A 14,498-nucleotide genomic window follows, 5' to 3' on the forward strand; every position below is an offset into this window, starting at 1 on the left:
GGTTTGCTCGGGCCCTGTCGGGTTTGCTCGGGCCCTGTCGGGCTCCATCGGACCCTATCAGGCTTTGGCGGGTCCTGTCGGGTTTGCTCAGGCCCTGTCGGGCCTTGTCAGCCCCTGTCAGGTTTGCTCGCGCCCTGTCGGGCTCCGTCGGGCCCTGTCAGGTTCTCTCGGGCCCTGTCAGGTTTGCTCGGGCCCTGTCGGGATCCGTTGGGCCTTGTCGGGTTTGCCCGGGACCTGTCGGGCTCCTTCGTGCCCTGTCAGGTTTGCTCGGGCCCTGTCGGGTTTGCTCGGGCCCTGTCAGGCCTTGTCAGGCCCTGTCGGGTTTGCTCGGGACCTGTCGGGTTTGCCCGCATCCTGTCGGGCTCCGTCGGGCCCTGTCAGATTCGCTCGGGCTCTTTCGGGTTTGCTCAGGCCCTGTCGGGCTCCGTCGGGCCCTGTCAGGCTTTGTCAGGTCCTGTCAGGTTTGCTCGGGCCCTGTCGGGCCTTGTCGGGCCCTGTCGGGTTTGCTCGGGCCCTGTCGGGCTCCGTCGGGCCCTGTCTGGTTTCCTCAGGCCCTGTCGGGCTCCGTCGGGCCCTGTCGGGTTTGCTCAGGCCCTGTCGGGTTTGCTAGGGCCCTGTCGGGCTCCGTCGGGCCCTGTCTGGTTTCCTCAGGCCCTGTCGGGCTCCGTCACGCCCTGTCGGGTTTCCTAGGGCCCTGTCGGGCTCCATCGAGCCCTGTCGGGTTTGCTCGCGCCCTGTCGGGCCTTGTCAGGCCCTGTCGGGTTTGCTCGGGCCCTGGCGGGTTTGCCCGCATCCTGTGGGGCTCCGTCGGGCCCTGTCAGATTCGCTCGGGCCCTGTCGGGTTTGCTCGGGCCCTGTCAGGCTCCGTCGGGCCCTGTCGGGTTTGCTCGGGCCCTGTCAGGCTCCGTCGGGCCCTGTCAGGTTTGCTCAGGCCCTGTCGGGATCCGTCGAGCCCTGTCGGGTTTGCTCGGGCACTGTCGGGCTCCGTCGGGCCCTGTCAGGCTTTGTCGAACCTTGTCGGGTTTGCTCAGGCCCTGTCGGGTTTGCTCGGGCCCTGTCGGGCTCTGTCGGGCCCTGTCTGGTTTCCTCAGGCCCTGTCGGGCTCCGTCGGGCCCTGTCGGGTTTGCTCGGGCCCTGTCGGGTTTGCTGAAGCCCTGTCAGGCTTCGTCGGACCCTGTCGGGTTTGCTCGGGCCCTGTCGGGCTCCGTCGAACCCTGTCGGGTTTGCTCGGGCCCTGTCAGGCTCCATCGAGCCCTGTCAGGTTTGCTCGGGCCCTGTCGGGCTCCGTCGAACCCTGTCGGGTTTCCTCGGGCCCTGTCGGGCTCCATCGAGCCCTGTCAGGTTTGCTCGGGCCCTGTCGGGCCTTCTCAGGCCCTGTCGGGTTTGCTCGGGCCCTGTCGGGTTTGCTCGGGCCCTGTCGGGTTTGCTCAGGCCCTGTCGGGTTCTGTCGGGCCCTGTCGGGTTTCCTCGGGCCCTGTCGGACTCCACTGAGCCCTATCAGGCTCCGTCGGGCTCTTTCAGGTTTGCTCGGGCCCTGCCGGGCTCCGTCGGGCCCTGTCAGGCTTTGTCAGGACGTGTCAGGTTTGCTCGGGCCCTGTCGGGCCTTGTCGGGACCTGTCGGGTTTGCTCGGGCTCTGTCGGGCTCCAGCGTGCGCTGTGTGGTTTCCTCCGGCCCTGTCTGGCTCCATCGAGCTCTGTCAGGCTCCGTCGGGCCCTGTCGGGTTTGCTCGGGCCCTGTCGGGCTCCGTCGGGCCCTGTCGGGTTTGCTCGGGCCCTGTCGGGCTCCGTCGGGCCCTGTCTGGTTTCCTCGGGCCCTGTCGGGCTCCGTCGGGCCCTGTCGGGTTTGCTCGGGCCCTGTCGGGCTCCATCGGACCCTATCAGGCTTTGGCGGGTCCTGTCGGGTTTGCTCAGGCCCTGTCGGGCCTTGTCAGCCCCTGTCAGGTTTGCTCGCGCCCTGTCGGGCTCCGTCGGGCCCTGTCAGGTTCTCTCGGGCCCTGTCAGGTTTGCTCGGGCCCTGTCGGGATCCGTTGGGCCTTGTCGGGTTTGCCCGGGACCTGTCGGGCTCCTTCGTGCCCTGTCAGGTTTGCTCGGGCCCTGTCGGGTTTGCTCGGGCCCTGTCAGGCCTTGTCAGGCCCTGTCGGGTTTGCTCGGGACCTGTCGGGTTTGCCCGCATCCTGTCGGGCTCCGTCGGGCCCTGTCAGATTCGCTCGGGCTCTTTCGGGTTTGCTCAGGCCCTGTCGGGCTCCGTCGGGCCCTGTCAGGCTTTGTCAGGTCCTGTCAGGTTTGCTCGGGCCCTGTCGGGCCTTGTCGGGCCCTGTCGGGTTTGCTCGGGCCCTGTCGGGCTCCGTCGGGCCCTGTCTGGTTTCCTCAGGCCCTGTCGGGCTCCGTCGGGCCCTGTCGGGTTTGCTCAGGCCCTGTCGGGTTTGCTAGGGCCCTGTCGGGCTCCGTCGGGCCCTGTCTGGTTTCCTCAGGCCCTGTCGGGCTCCGTCACGCCCTGTCGGGTTTCCTAGGGCCCTGTCGGGCTCCATCGAGCCCTGTCGGGTTTGCTCGCGCCCTGTCGGGCCTTGTCAGGCCCTGTCGGGTTTGCTCGGGCCCTGGCGGGTTTGCCCGCATCCTGTGGGGCTCCGTCGGGCCCTGTCAGATTCGCTCGGGCCCTGTCGGGTTTGCTCGGGCCCTGTCAGGCTCCGTCGGGCCCTGTCGGGTTTGCTCGGGCCCTGTCAGGCTCCGTCGGGCCCTGTCAGGTTTGCTCAGGCCCTGTCGGGATCCGTCGAGCCCTGTCGGGTTTGCTCGGGCACTGTCGGGCTCCGTCGGGCCCTGTCAGGCTTTGTCGAACCTTGTCGGGTTTGCTCAGGCCCTGTCGGGTTTGCTCGGGCCCTGTCGGGCTCTGTCGGGCCCTGTCTGGTTTCCTCAGGCCCTGTCGGGCTCCGTCGGGCCCTGTCGGGTTTGCTCGGGCCCTGTCGGGTTTGCTGAAGCCCTGTCAGGCTTCGTCGGACCCTGTCGGGTTTGCTCGGGCCCTGTCGGGCTCCGTCGAACCCTGTCGGGTTTGCTCGGGCCCTGTCAGGCTCCATCGAGCCCTGTCAGGTTTGCTCGGGCCCTGTCGGGCTCCGTCGAACCCTGTCGGGTTTCCTCGGGCCCTGTCGGGCTCCATCGAGCCCTGTCAGGTTTGCTCGGGCCCTGTCGGGCCTTCTCAGGCCCTGTCGGGTTTGCTCGGGCCCTGTCGGGTTTGCTCGGGCCCTGTCGGGTTTGCTCAGGCCCTGTCGGGTTCTGTCGGGCCCTGTCGGGTTTCCTCGGGCCCTGTCGGACTCCACTGAGCCCTATCAGGCTCCGTCGGGCTCTTTCAGGTTTGCTCGGGCCCTGCCGGGCTCCGTCGGGCCCTGTCAGGCTTTGTCAGGACGTGTCAGGTTTGCTCGGGCCCTGTCGGGCCTTGTCGGGACCTGTCGGGTTTGCTCGGGCTCTGTCGGGCTCCAGCGTGCGCTGTCGGGTTTCCTCCGGCCCTGTCTGGCTCCATCGAGCTCTGTCAGGCTCCGTCGGGCCCTGTCGGGTTTGCTCGGGCCCTGTCGGGCTCCGTCGGGCCCTGTCGGGTTTGCTCGGGCCCTGTCGGGCTCCGTCGGGCCCTGTCTGGTTTCCTCGGGCCCTGTCGGGCTCCGTCGGGCCCTGTCGGGTTTGCTCGGGCCCTGTCGGGCTCCATCGGACCCTATCAGGCTTTGGCGGGTCCTGTCGGGTTTGCTCAGGCCCTGTCGGGCCTTGTCAGCCCCTGTCAGGTTTGCTCGCGCCCTGTCGGGCTCCGTCGGGCCCTGTCAGGTTCTCTCGGGCTCTGTCAGGTTTGCTCGGGCCCTGTCGGGATCCGTTGGGCCTTGTCGGGTTTGCTCGGGCCCTGTCGGGCTCCTTCGTGCCCTGTCAGGTTTGCTCGGGCCCTGTCGGGTTTGCTCGGGCCCTGTCAGGCCTTGTCAGGCCCTGTCGGGTTTGCTCGGGACCTGTCGGGTTTGCCCGCGTCCTGTCGGGCTCCGTCGGGCCCTGTCAGATTCGCTCGGGCCCTGTCGGGTTTGCTCGGGCCCTGTCAGGCTCCGTCAGGCCCTGTCGGGTTTGCTCGTGCCCTGTCGGGCTCCGTCGGGCCCTGTCAGGTTTGCTCAGGCCCTGTCAGGATCCGTTGGGCCTTGTCGGGTTTGCTCGGGCCCTGTCGGGCTCCTTCATGCCCTGTCAGGTTTGCTCGGGCTCTGTCGGGTTTGCTCGGGCCCTGTCAGGCTCCGTCGAGCCCTGTCGGGTTTGCTCGGGCCCTGTCAGGCTCCGTCGGGCCCTGTCGGGTTTCCTCAGGCCCTGTCGGGCTCCATCGAGCCCTGTCAGGCTTTGTCGAACCCTGTCGGGTTTGCTCGGGCCCTGTCGGGTTTGCTCGGGTCCTGTTGGGCTCTGTCGGGCCCTGTCGGGTTTGCTCGGGCCCTGTCGGGCTCCTTCGTTCCCTGTCAGGCTCCGTCAGGCCCTGTCGGGTATGCTCGTGCCCTGTCGGGCTCCGTCGGGCCCTGTCAGGTTTGCTCAGGCCCTGTCAGGATCTGTCGGGCATGGAGACCCCCGCTTGTCCTCAGGGTCCACTGTGACATCTTGGGCACCTCCCATTGACCCCAGGACCCATTGTGACACCATGGGGACCCCCCTTGTCACTGGGGACCCATTGTGACACCATGGAGACCCCCGCTTGTCCTCAGGGTCCATTGTGACATCTTGGGCACCTCCCATTGTCCCCAGGACCTATTGTGACATCCTGGGGACCCCCTTGCTCCCAGGGCCCATTATGGCACCATGAGGACATCACCTTTGTCCCCAGGAACCATTGTGACATCCCAGGACCCCGCTTTGTCCCCAGGGCCCATTGTAGCACCATGGGGACCCCCTTTGACCCCAGGGCCCATTGTGGCACCATGGCAACCCCTTTTGCCCCAGGGCCCATTGTGACATTCTAGGACCCCACTTTGTCCCCAGGGCCTATTGTAACACCATGGGGACCCCTCCTTGTCACTGGGGACCCATTATGACACCATGGGGACCCCCCTTGTCCTCAGGACTCATTCTCACATCCTGGGCACCCCCCATTGTCCCCAGGGCCCATTGTGACATTCCAGGACCCCCCATTGTCCCCAGGGCCCATTGTGACATCCACTGCACCCCCTTGTCCCCAGGGCCCATTGTGACATTCAGGGGACCCTCTTTGTCCCCAGGGCCCATTGTGACATCCTGGGGACCCCCCCTTGTCACTGGGGCCCATTGTGACGTCCCAGGACCCCCCGTTGTCCCCAGGGCCCATTGTGACATCCTCGGTACCCCCCATTGTCCCCAGGGCCCATTGTGACATTCCGGGGACGCCTCTTTGTCCCCAGGGCACATTGTGACATCCTGGGGACCCCCCCTTGTCACTGGGGCCCATTGTGACGTCCCAGGATCCCCCATTGTCCCCAGGGCCCATTGTGACATTCAGGGCACCCCCTTGTCCCCAGGGCCCATTGTGACATTCCGGGGACGCCTCTTTGTCCCCAGGGCCCATTGTGACGTCCCAGGACCCCCCATTGTCCCCAGGACCCATTGTGACATTCAGGGGGCCCCTTTGTCACTGGGGCCCATTGTGACATCCCAGGGGACCCCTTTGTCCCCAGGGCCCATTGTGACATCCAGGGGACCCCCTTTGTCCCCAGGGCCCATTGTGACATCGAAGGACCCCTCTGGTCCCCAGGGCCCATTATGACATCCTGGGGATGCCCCCTTATCACTGGGGCCCATTGTGACGTCCCAGGACCCCCCATTGTCCCCAGGGCCCATTGTGACATCCTGGGGATCCCTGTTTTGTCCCCAGGGCCCATTGTGACATCCCAGGACCCCCCATTGTCCCCAGGGCCCATTGCGACATTCAGGGGACGCCTCTTTGTACCCAGGGCACATTGTGACATCCTGGGGACCCCCCCTTGTCCCCAGGGCCCATTGTGACATCCCAGGACCCCACATTGTCCCCAGGGCCCATTGTGACATCCTGGGGACCCCACTTGTCCCCAGGACCCATTGTGACACTATGGGCACCCCGCGTTGTTCCCAGGGCCCATTGTGACACCGTGGGTACCACCCTTGTCCCCAGAGCCCATTGTGACATCCAGGGGACCCCCTTTGTCCCCAGGGCCCATTGTGACATCGCAGGACCCCCCCTGATCGCCAGGGCGCATTGTGACATCCTGCGGACCCCTTTTGTCCCCACGGCCCATTGTGGCACCATGGGGACCCCCTTTGTCACTGGGGCCCATTGTGACATCCCAGGACCCCACTTTGTCCCCAGGGCTTATTGTGACACCATGGGGACCTCCCTTGTCCCCAGGGCCCATTGTGACATCCCGTGACCCCCCTTTGTCCCCAGTGCTATTGTGAAATCTTGGGGACCCCCTTTGTGCCCAGGGCCCATTGTGGCACCATGGGGAACCCCTTTGTCACTGGGGGCCATTGTGACATTCCAGGATTCCACTTTGTCCCCAGGGTTCGTTCTGACACCTTGGGCACTCCCATTGTCCCCAGGGCCCATTGTGACATCCTGGGGATCCCCCTTTGTCCCCAGGGTCCATTGTGACATCCTGGGCAACCCCATTGTCTCCAGGGCCCATTGTGACATCTGGGGGACCCCCTTGTCCCCAGGACCCATCGTGGCACCGTGGGGCCCTCCTTGTCACTTGGGCCCATTGTGACACCATGGGGACGCCCCCTTTGTCCCCAGTGCCCATTGTGACATCCTGCGACCCCCCTTTGTCCCCAGGGCCCATTTTGACATTCAGGGGACCCCCATTGTTCCCAGGGCCCATTGTGACGTCCTGGGGACCCCCTCTGTTCCCAGGGCTCATTGTGACTTTCAGGGGACCCCCCCTTTGTCCCCAGGGCTGATTGTGACGTCCTAGGGCCCCTCTGTGTCCCCAGGGCCCATTGGGACACTTTAGAGACCCCTCTTTGTCCCCAGGGCCCATTGTGACATCCTGGGGACCCCCCCTTGTCCCCAGGGCCCATTGTGACATCCTCGGCACCCCCTTGTCCCCAGGGTCCATTGTGATATTCAGGGGACCCCTCTTTGTCCCCAGGGCCCATTGTGACATCCTGGGGACCCCCTCTTGTCCCCAGGGCCCATTGTGACGTCCCAGGACCCCCCATTGTCCCCAGGGCCCATTGTGACATCCTGGGGATCCCTCCTTGTCCCCAGGGCCCATTGTGACTTCCCAGGACCCCAGATTGTCCCCAGGGCCCATTGTGACATCCTGGGGACCCCCTTTGTCTCCAGGGCCCATTGTGACGTCCCAGGACCCCCCATTGTCCCCAGGGTCCATTGTTACATCCTGGGGACCCCCTTGTCCCCAGGACCCATCGTGACACCATGGGGACCCTCCTTGTCACTGGGGACCCATTCCGACACCCTGGGGAGCCCCCCTTGTCCTCAGGGCCCATTGTGACATCCTGGGCATCCCCCTTTGTCACCCGGGACCATTGTAACACCGTGGGGACCCCCTTTGTCCCTAGGGCCTATTGTTGCGTCCCAGGACCCCCCATTGTTCCCAGGGCCCATTGTGACACCTTGGGGACCCCCTTGTCACTGGGGACCCATTGTGACACCATGGGGACCACCCCTTGTCCTCAGGGCCTATTGTGAACATCCTGGGGAACCTCCATTGTCCCCAGAGCCCATTGTGAGTTCCTGGGGACCCCCTTGTCCCCAGGTCCCATTGTGACATCCTGGGGAGTCTCTTTGTCCCCAGGGCCCATTGTGACATCCTGGGGACCCCCTTTGTCCCCAGGGCCCATGGTGACATCCTGGGGACCTCCTTGTCCGCAGGACCCATCCTGGCACCGTGGGGACCTCCCTTGTCACTGGGGACCCTTTGTGACACCATAAGGACCTCCCATTGTCCTCAGGGCCCATTGAGACATCCTGGGGACCCCCTTTGTCACTGGGGACCCGTTGTGACATCCCAGGAACCCCATTGTCCCAAGGGCCCATTGTGACATCCTAGGGACCTCCCTTTGTCCCCAGGGCTCATTGTGGCACCATGGAGACCCCCTTTGTCACTGTGTCACATTGTGATATCCAAGAACCCCACTTTGTCCCCAAGGCCCATTTTGACATCCTGGGGACCCCCTTTCTCCCCAGGGCCCATTGTGACATTCAGGGGACCCCCCCCTTGTCCCCAGGGCCCATTGTGACTTCCCAGGACCCCCCATTGTCCCTAGAGCCCATTGTGACATCCTGGGGATCCCTCCTTGTCCCCAGGGCCCATTGTGACATCCTGGGGATCCCTCCGTGTCCCCAGGGCCCATTCTGACGTCCCAGGATCCCCCATTGTCCCCAGGGCCCATTGTGACATTCAGGGGACCCCCTTTGTCACTGGGGCCCATTGTGACATCCCAGGACCCCACATTGTCCCCAGGGCCCATTGTGACATTCAGGGGTCCCCCCCTTGTCCCCAGGACCCATTGTGATGTCCCAGGACCCCTCATTGTCCCCACGGCCCATTGTGACATCCTGGGTACCCCCCTTTGTCACTGGGGCTCATTGAGACATCGTGGGGACCAACTTTGTCCCCAGGGCCCATTGTGACGTCCCAGGACCTCCCGTTGTCCCCAGTGTCCATTGTGACATCCGAGGAGCCCACTTTGTCCCCAGGACCCATTTTGATATTGAGGGGAACCACGTTTGTCCCCAGGGCCCATTGTGACACCATGGGGACCCCCCCTTGTCACTGGGGACCCATTGTGACACCATGGAGACCCCTGCTTGTCCTCAGGGTCCATTGTGACATCTTGGGCACCTCCCATTGTCCCCAGGACCCATTGTGACATCCTGGGGACCCCCTTGCTCCCAGGGCCCATTGTGGCACCATGGGGACATCCCCTTTGTCCCCAGGGCCCATTGTGACATTCCAGGACCCCCCATTGTCCCCAGGGCCCATTGTGACATCCACTGCACCCCCTTGTCCCCAGGGCCCATTGTGACATTCAGGGGACCCCTCTTTGTCCCCAGGGACCATTCTCACATCCTGGGGACCCCCCCCTTGTCACTGGGGCCCATTGTGACATCCTGGGGATCCCTCCTTGTCCCCAGGGCCCATTGTGACATTCAGGGGACGCCTCTTTGAAACCCAGGTCACATTGTGACATCCTGGGGACCCCCCCTTGTCCCCAGGGCCCATTGTGACGTCCCAGGACCCCCCATTGTCCCCAGGACCCATTGTGACATCCTTGGGATCCCTCCTTGTCACCAGGGCCCATTGTGACATACAGGGGACGCCTCTTTGAAACCCAGGTCACATTGTGACATCCTGGGGACCCCCCCTTGTCCCCAGAGCCCATTGTGACGTCCCAGGACCCCCCATTGTCCCCAGGGCCCATTGTGACATCCTGGGGATCCCTCCTTGTCCCCAGGGCCCATTGTGACGTCCCAGGACCCCCCATTGTCCCCAGGGCCCATTGTGACATCCTCGGTACCCCCTTGTCCCCAGGGCCCATTGTGACATTCAGGGGACCCCTGTATGTTCCCAGGGCCCATTGTGACATCCTGGGGACCCCCTCTTGTCACTGGGGCCCGTTGTGACGTCCCAGGACCCCCCATTGTCCCCAGGGCCCATTGTGACATTCAGGGGACCCCTCTTTGTCCCCAGGGCCCATTGTGAAGTCTAAGGACCCCCCATTGTCCCCAGGGCCCATTGTGACATCCTGGGGATCCCTCCTTGTCCCCACGGCCCATTGTGACATCCTGGGGACCCTCCTTGTCCCCAGAGCCCATTGTGACATCCAAGGGACCCCCTTTGTCTCCAGGGCCCATTGTGGCACCATGGGGACTCCCTTTGACACTGGGGCCCATTGTGACACCGTCGACACCCCCCTTTGTCCCCAGGGCCCATTGTGACATCCTGGGGACCCCCCTTGTCCCCAGAGCCCATTGTGACATCCAAGGGACCCCCTCTTGTCCCCAGGGCCCATTGTGACGTCCCAGGACCCTCCATTGTCCCCAGAGCCCATTGTGACATCCTGGGGATCCCTCCTTGTCCCCAGGGCCCATTGTGACGTCCCAGGACCCCCCATTGTCCCCAGGACCCATTGTGACATTCAGGGGACCCCCTTTGTCACTGGGGCCCATTGTGACATCCCAGGACCCCACATTGTCCGCAGGGCCCATTGTGACATCCTGGGGACCCCACTTGTCCCCAGGACCCATTGTGACACTATGGGGAACCCCCTTGTCCCCAGGGCCCATTGTGACGTTCTGGGTACCACCCTTGTCCGCAGGGCTCATTGTGACGTCCCAGGACCCCCCATTGTCCCCAGGGCCCATTGTGACATCCTGGGGATCCGTCCTTGTCCGCAGGGCCCATTGTGACGTCCCAGGACCCCCCATTGTCCCCAGGGCCCATTGTGACATCCCAGGACCCCCCTTTGTCCCCAGGGCCATTGTGAAATCTTGGGGACCCCTTTTGTCCCCAGGGCCCATTGTGGCACCATGGGGAACCCCTTTGTCACTGGGGGCCATTGTGATGTCCCAGAACCCGCCATTGTCCCCAGGGCCCATTGTGACATCCTGGGGATCCCTGCTTGTCCCCAGGGCCCATTGGGACGTCCCAGGACCCCACTTTGTCCCCAGGGCTTATTGTGACATCTGGGGGACGCCCTTGTCCCCAGGACCCATCGTGGCACCGTGGGGACCCTCCTTGTCACTTGGGCCCATTGTGACACCATGGGGACCCACCCTTTGTCCCCAGTGCCCATTGTGACATCCTGCGGACCCCCCGTTGTCCCCAGGGCCCATTGTGACATTCAGGGGACCCACCATTGTCCTCAGGGCCCATTGTGATGTCCCAGGACCCCCCATTGTCCCCAGGGCCCATTGTGACATCCTCAGCACCCCCTTGTCCCCAGGGCCCATTGTGAAATCCTGGGGACCCCCCTTGTCCCCACGGCCCATTGTGATGTCCCAGAACCCGCCATTGTCCCCAGGGCCCATTGTGACATCCTGGGGATCCCTGCTTGTCCCCAGGGCCCATTGGGACGTCCCAGGACCCACTATTGTCCCCAGGGCCCATTGTGACATCCTGGGGATCCCTCCTAGTCCCCAGGGCCCATTGGGACGTCCCAGGACCCCCATTGTCCCCAGGGCCCATTGTGACATTCAGGGGCCCCCGTTTGTCACTGGGGCCCATTGTGACATCCCAGGACCCCACATTGTCCCCAGGGCCCTTGTGACATCCTGGGGACCCCACTTGTCCCCAGGACCATTGTGACACTATAGGGACCCCACCTTGTGCCCAGAGACCATTGTGACACCGTGGGCACCACCCTTGTCCGCACGGCCCATTGTGACATCCTAGGGACACCCCCTTGTCTCCAGGGCCCATTGTGACATTCAGGGGACCCCCCATTGTCCCCTGGGCCCATTGTGACATCCTGGGGATCCCTCGTTGTCCCCAGGGCCCATTGTGAGGTCCCAGGACCCCCCATTGTCCCCAGGACCTATTGTGACATTCAGGGGAGCCCCTTTGTCACTGGGGCCCATTGTGACACCATGGAGACCCCCGCTTGTCCTCAGGGTCCATTGTGACATCCTGGGCACCCCCCATTTTCCGCAGGACCCATTGTGACATCCTGGCCACCCCCTTGCTCCCAGGGCCCGTTGTGGCACCATGGGGACACCCCCTTTGTCCCCAGGACCCATTGTGACATCCCAGGACCCCCCTTTGTCCCCAGGGCCATTGTAGCACCAAGGGGACCCCCTTTGACCCCAGGGCCCATTGTGGCACCATGCCAACCCCTTTTGTCCCCAGGGCCCATTGTGACATTCTTGGACCCCACTTTGTCCCCAGGGCCTATTGTGACACCATGGGGACCCCTCCTTGTCACTGGGGACCCATTGTGACACCATGGGGACCCCCCCTTGTCCTCAGGACTCATTCTCACATCCTGGACACCCCCCATTGTCCCCAGGGCCCATTGTGACATCCACTGCACCCCCTTGTCCCCAGGGCCCATTGTGACATTCAGGGGACCCCTCTTTGTCCCCAGGGCCTATTCTGACATCCTGGGGACCCCCCCTTGTCCCCAGAGCCCATTGAGACGTCCCAGGACCCCCCACTGTCCCCAGGGCCCATTTTGACATTCAGGGGACCCCCTTTGTCCCCAGGGCCCATTCTGATACCGTGGGGACCCCCTTTGTCCCCAGGGCCCATTGTGACATTCAGGGGACGCTCTTTGTCCACAGGGCCCATTGTGACATCCTGGGGACCCCCTTTGTCCCCAGGGCCCATTGTGGCACCATGAGGACCCTCTTTGTCACTGGGGCCCATTGTGACATCCCAGGACCCCCCTTTGTCCCCAGGGCCCATTGTGACATCCTGGGGACCCTCCTTGTCCCCAGAGCCCATTGTGACATCCCAGGACCCCACTTTGTCCCCAGGGCTTATTGTGACACCATGGGGATCTCCCTTGTCCCCAGGGCCCAGTGTGACATCCCATGACCCCCCTTTGTCCCCAGTGCTATTGTGAAATCCTGGGGACCCCTTTTGTCCCCAGGGCCCATTGTGACACCGTGGGGAACCCCTTTGTCAGTGGGGGCCATTGTGACATTCCAGGATTTCACTTTGTCCCCAGGGCTCGTTCTGACACCTTGGGGACTCCCATTGTCCCCAGGGCCCATTGTGACATCCTGGGCAACCCCATTGTCCCCAGGGCCCATTGTGACATCCTGGGGACCCCCATCGTCCCCAAGGCCCATTGTGACATTCCAGGACCCCCCATTGTCCCCAGGGCCCATTGTGACATTCAGGGGACCCCTCTTTGTCCCCAGGGCCCATTGTGACATCCTGGGGACCCCCGTTGTCACTGGGGCCCATTGTGACGTCCCAGGACCCCCCATTGTCCCCAGGGCCCATTGTGACATCCTGGGGATCCCTCCTTGTCCCCAGGGCCCATTGTGACGTCTTAGGACGCCCCATTGTCCCCAGGGCCCATTGCGACATTCAGGGGACGCCTCTTTGTACCCAGGGACATTGTGACATCCTGGGGACCCCCCCTTGTCCCCAGGGCCTATTGTGACATCCTGGGGATCCCTCCTTGTCCCCAGGGCCTATTGTGACGTCCCAAGACCCCCCATTGTCCACCGGACCCATTGTAACATTCAGGGAACCCCTTTGTCACTCGGGCCCATTGTGACATCCCAGGACCCCCCATTGTCCCCAGGGCCCATTGTGACATTCAGGGCACCCCCTTGTCCCCAGGGCCCATTGTGACATTCAGGGGACCCCTCTTTGTCCCCAGGGCCCATTGTGACATCCTGGGGACCCCCCCTTGTCACTGGGGCCCATTGTGATGTCCCAGGACCCCCCCTTGTCCCCAGGGCCCATTGTGACATTCCAGGGACGCCTCTTTGTACCCAGGGCACACTGTGACATCCTGGGGACCCCCCCTTATCCCCAGGGCCCATTGTGACATCCCAGGACCCCCCATAGTCCCCAGGGCCCATTGTGACATCCTGGGGATCGCTCCTTGTCCCCAGGGCCCATTTTGACGTCCTAGGACCCCCCATTGTCCCCAGGACCCATTGTGACATTCAGGGGGACCCCCTTTGTCTCTGGGGCCCATTGTGACATCCCAGGACCCCACATTGTCTCCAGGGCCCATTGTGACATCCTGGGGACCCCACTTGTCCCCAGGACCCATTGTGACACTATGGGGACATCCACTTGTGCCCAGGGCCCATTGTGGCACTGTGGGTACCACCCTTGTCCGCAGGGCTCATTGTGACATCCCAGGACCCCCTATTGTCCCCAGGGCCCATTGTGACATTCAGGGGACCCCCCTTTGTCGCCAGGGCCCATTCTGATACCGTGGGGACCCCGTTTGTCCCCAGGGCCCATTGTGACATCCTGGGGATCCTCCATGTCTCCAGAGCCCATTGTGACATCCAGGGGACCCCCTTTGTCCCCAGGGCCCATTGTGGCACCATAGGGACCCACTTTGTCACTGGGGCCCATTGTGACATCCCAGGACCCCCCCTGGTCCCCAGGGCCCATTGTGACATCCGGCGGACCCCCCTTTGTCCCTAGGGCCCATTGTGACATCCTGGGGACCCCACTTGTCCCCAGGACCCATTGTGACACTATGGGGACCCCCCTTGTGCCCAGGCCCCATTGTGACACCGTGGGTACCACCCTTGTCCGCAGGGCTCATTGTGACATCCCAGGACCCCCCTTTGTCCCCAGGGCCCATTCTGATACCGTGGGGATCCCCTTTGTCCCCAGAGTCCATTGTGACATCCAGGGGACCCCCTTTGTCCCCAGGGCCTATTGTGACATCGCAGGACCCCCCTGGGCCCCAGGGCGCATTTTGACATCCTGGGGATGCCCCCTTGTCAACGGGGCCCATTGTGATGTCCCAGGGCCCCGCATTGTGTCCAGGGCCCATTGTGACATCCTGGGGATCCCTGCTTGGCCCCAGGGCCCATTGTGACG

This window comes from Patagioenas fasciata, chromosome 19 (assembly GCF_037038585.1).
Source record: "Patagioenas fasciata isolate bPatFas1 chromosome 19, bPatFas1.hap1, whole genome shotgun sequence".
Lineage (NCBI taxonomy): Eukaryota > Metazoa > Chordata > Aves > Columbiformes > Columbidae > Patagioenas > Patagioenas fasciata.